The sequence below is a fragment of the Cibotium barometz genome, chromosome 12, assembly GCF_041138505.1.
Source record: "Cibotium barometz isolate CiBa-2024 chromosome 12, ASM4113850v1, whole genome shotgun sequence".
Classification (NCBI taxonomy): Eukaryota; Viridiplantae; Streptophyta; class Polypodiopsida; order Cyatheales; family Cibotiaceae; genus Cibotium; species Cibotium barometz.
Window position 1 is genome coordinate 34,070,368 of NC_141057.1, and position 7,857 is coordinate 34,078,224.

Here is a 7,857-nt window from a genome sequence, read left to right on the forward strand (position 1 = left end):
CCCGTGAGGGTTAAAAATGTGAGAGTTAAAAATGTGAGGGGGATTTCTATGAGATGTAATCCCGTAGAGAGTTAAAAACATGAGGGGGATTTCCGTGAGACATAATCCTATGAGAGTTAAAGACGTGAGGGGGATTTTTGTGAGACGAAATCCCATGAGGGTTAAAAATGTGAGAGTTAAAAATGTGAGGGGGATTTCTGTGAGACATAACCCTGTGAGAGTTAAAGACGTGAGGGGGATTTCCGTGAGACGTAATCCTATGAGGGTTAGAAACGTGAGAGTTAAAAATGTGAGGGGGATTTTCAAATCCCGTGAGAGTTAGTAGCGTGAAACTGCAGGTTCAGTTCCGTGAAACTACAAGTTTTTTGTGGTTACGTTTTTATGTTTTATTTTTCTCTTAAAGGTTTAATTAATGCAAGTGATGAGTCCGTATAGTGAAGTTTAGAGAAAAACACGAAAATCATGTGATGAAAATGACGACGGTTTTAATGTGCAAGACATCATTGGTTGATCATAATCAAACTTAAAAGAGGATGAAAAAGAAAAAAGAAAAAAAAACGAAAAACAAGGAAGGGTCCAGGCTCCCACCTTAATGTGTGAATGTCGATTAGAGTTAGAGTAAGTGAGGATATGATGCAAGATTGTTTGTTGGAGCGCATGATGGGAGACAATTTACGTTTGGAGCACACGATGCAAAATGGTGAAAAAGGAAAGATTTTTGAATTTATAGCGCAATTGTTGGATTGGGCGGCTGCCTTAATGAAGAATGCCACATGGCATCTTGCGATTAGCTCGAGACGTAATCATTTCATGACGTGAAGCATTTTGGACTAGTTCACGGCGTGAACTGTTTTAGATTAGTTCACGGCGTGAACCTTTTAAGATTGGTTCTTCACGGTGTGAACTTTTTCGGATCATGAGCGTGCAAGATTGATACCTTCTACTTCTCTTCATGCTCAGTCATTCAAACATGCATTAAATGAGTGAATGATACATAGTTTTACCTTGTATCCATCTTTTTTGGATCATGAGCGTGCAAGATTGATACCTTCTACTTCTCTTCATGCATTAAATAAGTGAATGATATACAGTTTTACCTTGTATCCATTGTGTGGCTAATGGATACCTTCATCTTTTTATTACCATGGGAACCAAGGTGACACCTTGGTACTTCTGGGGTAGGTGTTGCTATCTACAGGCGTTTTAGCTCCGTGTGGGAGTGTTTGATTCTTCCTTCCACCCAACTGAACAATGTTATTACTGAGTCTTATGGTTTGGGGCTTTTATCCTCGTCCCTTTGCTGAACTTCTTTATTTCTCCCTTTAGGGTCCTTGTCCAGTGCTCCTTGATTGAAGTGGTAGTATTGCTTTGGCAATAACTCAACCCATCTTATTGAGTTGTCTTCTTCCTCCATACCAGTGTTTATGCAGTTTGAGCATTGGTTTTAGTTGGAAGTTGATTCCACATGCTTTTACTACCCTTTCCTTTGTATTCGGAGCGGTTTGTACGGTGGCCACTAGGTGGGTTTTAGACACCCACACTGCCGTATTGCCTTGGTAGTATCCTTGTGCAAGTAGTAAATCCTTTCGGAACCATTACTTACGAATCCCTTGTGGGGTGTTAGTAGGTTGTCTGCAATATTGCCAACTTGCTTGTAAAGACCATTTCTGATTTTTGGCCCCTTTTTGAATCCTTCTTATGGGTTTCGTATTAACCTCCTTCTCCTCCTTGTGGGACTGGCTTCTGAGTTGAACCTTGGGCACCCATTGTTGTGTACCTTGTGACTTGGGATATTGTTTGTGTGGGGTTTGCGAAACTGATGCTTTTTTTTCTTCATAAGTTGATGTCATCGTGCCTAGTGTTGCTATCTCCTCAATCATGGATGTTTCCCTATGTTTGTCAAGCTTCGTAAGGGTACGGACATGACATTGTCGCCCCTGTGCACCAGTGTTGTCATCTTCTCCCATTGGATATTACAATTGCTCGCGCAAATCCAGGATTGTCTTAGGATCATTTCCTCTTCCATCATGGAACCTGCAGGCATTACAAACACCTTTCCAACCAAGGAATTATTTCTGATGGAAATGTTAACACTTAAAAATCCCTCAGCTTTCGTAGTTATCAAGGGCACCCTACGTACTTGTGCATTTGTGGGTTCAAGGTGCAGTCTATCTAAGGCTACCCATGTCTCCTATGAGATCAGGTTATGACTTGATCCCGTATCTATTAGTGCAATGCTCATTGCATGGCATTTAGCCGTAGTTAGAGAGTTGCAGCAGCTTGAGTCGTGCTAGCTCAATGTTCAATTCCTCTTTGTCTCGCAGAGATAAGGAAGCCATGTTCACGTGCAACATTCTCTTCTGGAGTAATTGCTTGGCTTTGGCCTCCCTTGCCTTAGCCTCTTCTTTGTTGAGATATCGAGCTCGTCTAGTGAGGCGGTGGACACTGATGACCCGCTTGGGGGATAGGCCCCACACTTACACCACTGGCATGGTTGGTGAGATCTTGGGTGATATGCGGCCAGTGGGATGACAGGCTGTGTGACAGCCATTCTAGAGACTAGCATAGTTATAGCGCCAGCTCATTTAGTCGGGTTCACACTATAGAGAACCCGTGTATGTATTTGGTTGAGTACCTTTCATATTGTGTGTACTCTTATTCTTGTATATGGTGTGTTGAGTGTCGAGTAGAGAAGAAGAAGATTTTCAGCCTCTCACCTTGTGTGTTCTCTATTAGGATTTTGTGAGTGTGTGTGTGTGCTTGCAAGAGCTCAAGCTCTCTTCCCCCCTGCATCTTTTCATGGTATTAGAGCCTGGTTCGTGCTAAGGGCTGAGCTGCAAGCAAGAGAACTACAGGAAGCGGTACGAGGGTAAGAGCTTCAACTACTCTTCCCTATTTGTGTTGGTGACTACACCCTTGTCGGGAGCTCTACGGGAGGCACCGGCAAACGATCTCTGATTGAGGAGCTTTCTTCGCGGGAGCAAAGCTATAGGGCAACTATACTGTCCTATTGGACTACATTTTATGGACCAAAAACGCATTTCGGGCACGTCTGGACCTCCGTTTTTCAGAAAGTAGGCGATTTTGAGCACTGCGGGTAAGTCACCGATTCTCTGCAGAACCCTGTTTTAAGAACTGCAGGAAGACAGATTGACTGTGCAGACACTGTGGGTGCTGCAAGAGGTCAACAGTTGCCATTGGGTGTATGTATGTATGTACATTGAAGTCACTGGTTGGGTGCTGCAAGAGGTCAACAGTTGCCATTGGGTGTATGTATGTACATTGAAGTCACTGGTTGTGACATTTGAGAGTACTACAGTACCGCTGTGCAGAAAATACAGCAGTTTGTGCAGAAAAACCAGAGTGCAGTTTCTGGTAAAATTGTGTGTTTGGCAAGATGTCAAATGATGGGATAGCCCAGATTGTGGCTGAGAAGCTTGATAAGAATAACTTCCATGCTTGGAGGTTCAGGTTGACGAATTTCCTGATGGGAAAAGGCTATTGGGACTACATAGAAGGTGAGCATGAAGAGGCACCGGAGATACCGGATATAAATCCGACTGCTGTAGATGTGAAAGAATTTAAAGACTGGAACCAAGGAGCGAGGAAGGTTATGTATTGGCTCTCCATTAGTATACAGGACACCATGATTGGGCACATTCAGGATGCCAAGTCTCCCAAGGAGGCGTGGGACACCTTGGTAAAGCTTTATGAAACAAATACCAAGGCACGCAAGATACAGTTGAAGAATGAACTTCATGCTGTGGAGAAAAAGAGCATGTCTGTGAATGACTATGCGTTGAAGATAAAGGGTATTGTGGAATCCCTTGCATCTATTGGTATGTCAGTAGATGATGACGACAAGGTGGAAGTCTGTCTACGTGGTCTCGGGCCACAATACAAGGCGTTCAAGACGTCTATTCAGACTCGGGAAAACATTCCCAACTTTACAGATTTGGTGTCTATGCTGATTATCGAAGAGAAGAGCTTGGGTGAAGACCAACAGTCTTCACAAAGCAAAAACAGTTCAGAGCAACAGGCCTTCTACACGAGTTCAGGAAGAGGACAAGGTAGAGGAGGCCGTGGACGCGGTCAAGGAGGTGGCCGAACAGGTAATCAGAATTATGGCCAGCAGCAGCAACAACAACAGTCCCAGAATCAACAACAACAACAACAACACACAGGTGGAAGAGGCAAATTCAGAGGCAGGGGGAGTCAAAGAGGCCGTGGAAATTGGCAAAGGCAGTATAATGATGCACGTGAATGCTATTATTGTTGGTAAGCCTGGACATGTGCAGGCAAAATGTTATAAGAAGCAGGCTGACATGCAAAATGGGAAAGTGCAGCAAAACAACTATGCATCCTCAAGCAGAAATAATGAGGATAATGAAAGGTTGTTTGTTATGCAGCATGTCGTGAATGCCATGTCTGAAAATGTTGATGCAGCACAAAAAGATAATGTATAGTATGTGGATTCAGGCGCTTCGAACCACATGATGAGTCATGGGGAGTGGTTCAAGGAGATGAAAAACCCAGAAAGACCAGGTTTTGTGGAAACAGGGGATGACACTGCTCATCTAATTGCCCATGTTGGAGATGTGCCATTGTCTATGCAGGATGGCAAAGTGAAGTACCTTGTAGATGTACTTCATGTACCGAACATAACAAAGAATCTGGTTTTAGTTGGCCAGATAATTGAGTAGGGTTTGTAGGTTCGGTTTAACCCTGATGGTTGTTATGTTGAAGACTTTAAAGACAAGTGCAGTGGGCAGAATGTTTACATTGAATGTAGACATGCGTGAAATGAGTGCTGCGATGTTTGCAAATGGTTCAGGAATTGTTGCAGACACAGACATTTGGCATAAAAGGATTGGACATGTAAATGTGCAGAGATTGAAGTCTATGCAGACAAAAGGAATTGTGACAGGGCTGCCAAAATTTAAAGTGGAAGGTATGCAGAAAATATGTGAAGCATGCCAATTTGGGAAGCAAACAAAGCATGTGTTTCCACGTAACAGATATGTGAGCAGAAATGCACTAGATGTTGTGCATTTAGATGTATGGGGTCCTACGAAGACCATATCTATGGGAGGCTGCAGGTATTATGTGACTTTCATTGATGACCATACAAGGAAAGTGTGGATATATTTCATGGAGAAGAGTGAGGTGTTCACTCACTTTCAGAATTTCAGAGTTTTGGTTGAAAAGCAAACAGGGAAGTATATAAAGTGCCTAAGGTCAGATGGAGGGAGAGAGTACTTCTCCAATGAGTTCTCTGAATTTTTGAAGAAGAATGGTATTCGGAGACAGTTTACATGCAGATACACTCCGCAGTAAAATGGAGTTGCTGAGCGGAAACACAGGCACATTGCTGAGATTGCGCGAGCATTGATGGAAGAGAATATGCCGCATTGCTATTGGGCTGAGGCTGTTTCTACAGCAGTATACATCATGAACAGGACTCCAACTGCAGCCATACATGATGTAACTCCAGAGGAGAGGTTTATTGGCAGAAAACCAGATTTGTCTCATCTGAAAGTCTTTATGCATTGCATATGTGCATGTGCCAGATGAGTTGAGAACTAAGCTAGATCCAAAAGCTGAAAAATGTGTGTTTATTGGATACTCCCTTGAGCAAAAGGGATACAGGTGTTATAACCCTGCTACACGTGAGTTGAGGGTACGCAGGGATGTTGTCTTTGATGAGATAAGCAGCTAGTATGTTGCTGAAAAAGAAGCTGTTGGGGCTGATGTGAGTGGAAGTGTGGTTGCACAGAATGCAGGTCAGCAATCACAGTGGACCAGGAGAGTCCTCATCTAGTGAGTGTTGATAGACCATGGAGTGGCAGGCTGCGTCATAATACCAGTCCTGCAAATGTGATTAGTATATCACGTAAAGGAAAAGAGAAAGTGGTTGAGCCCCTTGGTATGCTTGACATTTCTGCAGGGCATTCTCATGCTGATGGAGAGTCTAGTGGCTCAGATATGAGCCTTGATGAGGAGCTTGGGATCCCAGCTATGAGAACACCTGGTGTAAAGAAGGTATGGAAGCCATGAATGAAAAGCTGCGAAGATCTGGGAGAGTGAAAAATCCTGTGCAGAGATTTACCTATGATGGTTATGTGGCACATCACTATGCATATATGGCAAAGGTTGTGCAGGTTGTTGAGCCCACATGCATTGATGAGGCTGTTAGAAATGTGTGTTGGGAGAAAGCTATGGATGAGGAGATGGATGCACTATATGGAAATGAAACTTGGGATTTAGTGCAATTGCCTGAAGGCAAGAAAGCCATTGGATGCAAGTGGGTGTACAAAGTTAAACATAACAGTGATGGAAGCATAAATAGGTACAAGGCTAGATTGGTAGCCAAAGGATATGTGCAGACATATGGGATTGATTATGAGGAAACTTTCAGCCCAGTTGCCAAGATGGCAACGGTGAGAGTTGTGATAGCAGTGGTTGTGTCAAAGCAATGGTCTTTACATCAGATGGATGTAAAGAATGCATTGTTGCATGGGGATTTGCAAGAAGAGGTGTATATGTTGCAGCCACCTGGTTATGAGGATGTGGGTCACCCCGAGCATGTTTGCAGGTTGAAGAAAGCCTTGTATGGCTTAAAGCAAGCACCAAGAGCATGGTCTGACAAGATTTCTGAATATCTTGTCACTATTGGCTTTCATGTAGCCAATGCAGATTTCTCGTTGTATGTGAGACATGGTGATAGAGGAGTTGTGCTTGTTATCATCTATGTAGATGACTTGATCATTACGGGGGACCATGATGCAGAGATCTTTGATGTAAAGATCTTGCTTAGACAGAAGTTCGAGATGAAGGATCTAGGGGGAGCTCAGATATTTCTTGGGCATTGAGGTGATTAGGTCACCACATGGTATTGGATTACTGCAGAGACAGTATGGCTTGGACATGTTGTCCAAGTATGGTATGACAGGCTGTAAGCCTATTTCTGTGCCATTGGATCAGAATGGCAAGTTGAGTGCAGATTCAGGAGAGATCTTGGAGGATCCTACTATGTATAGGCACATAGTAGGAAGTTTGATCTACATGACGATCACCAGACCAAATTTGAGCTATGCTGTTGGGTTGGTGAGTCAGTTTATGCAAGTTCCACGGAAACCGCATTTGGATGCAGTGAGACGCATACTGAGGTATGTGAGGTCTACTTTGCATTGTGGACTCTTCTATGAGACTGGGACAGAGATATGTGTACATGGGTACACAGATGCTGATTGGGCTGGTAGTATCTCAGATAGAAGATCTACCAGTGGATTCATGTTTTCTTTGGGGAGTGCTGCTGTGACTTGGAGCAGCAAGAAGCAGCCTACGGTTGCTCTATCGAGTACAGAGGCCGAGTACAGAGGAGCTGCTGGCAGCATGTGAGGTAGCTTGGTTGAGAAAGCTACTTGCAGATTTGGGTCTATCAGTGGATAGACAAGTTGTCATTTTTTGTGACAACATTAGCAGTATACAGTTGGCCAAGAACCCAGTATTTCATGCTCGTACGAAGCATATAGAGGTCCACTACCACTTTGTCAGAGAGAAGGTCTTGGCAGGAGACCTTGACCTTGTTTATGTCAGCACAGAGGATCAGGTAGCTGACATCTTCACCAAAGCATTGGGTACAGAGAAGCTCCGCAGATTCAGGGCTTCGCTTGGTGTACATGTGGTGTACATGAGATGGAGTTGAGCTCGAGGGGGAGTGTTGAGATATCGAGCTCGTCTAGTGAGGCGGTGGACACTGATGACCCGCCTGGGAGATAGGCCCCACACTTACACCACTGGCATGGTTGGTGAGATCTTGGGTGATATGCGGCTAGTGGGATGACAGGCTGTGTG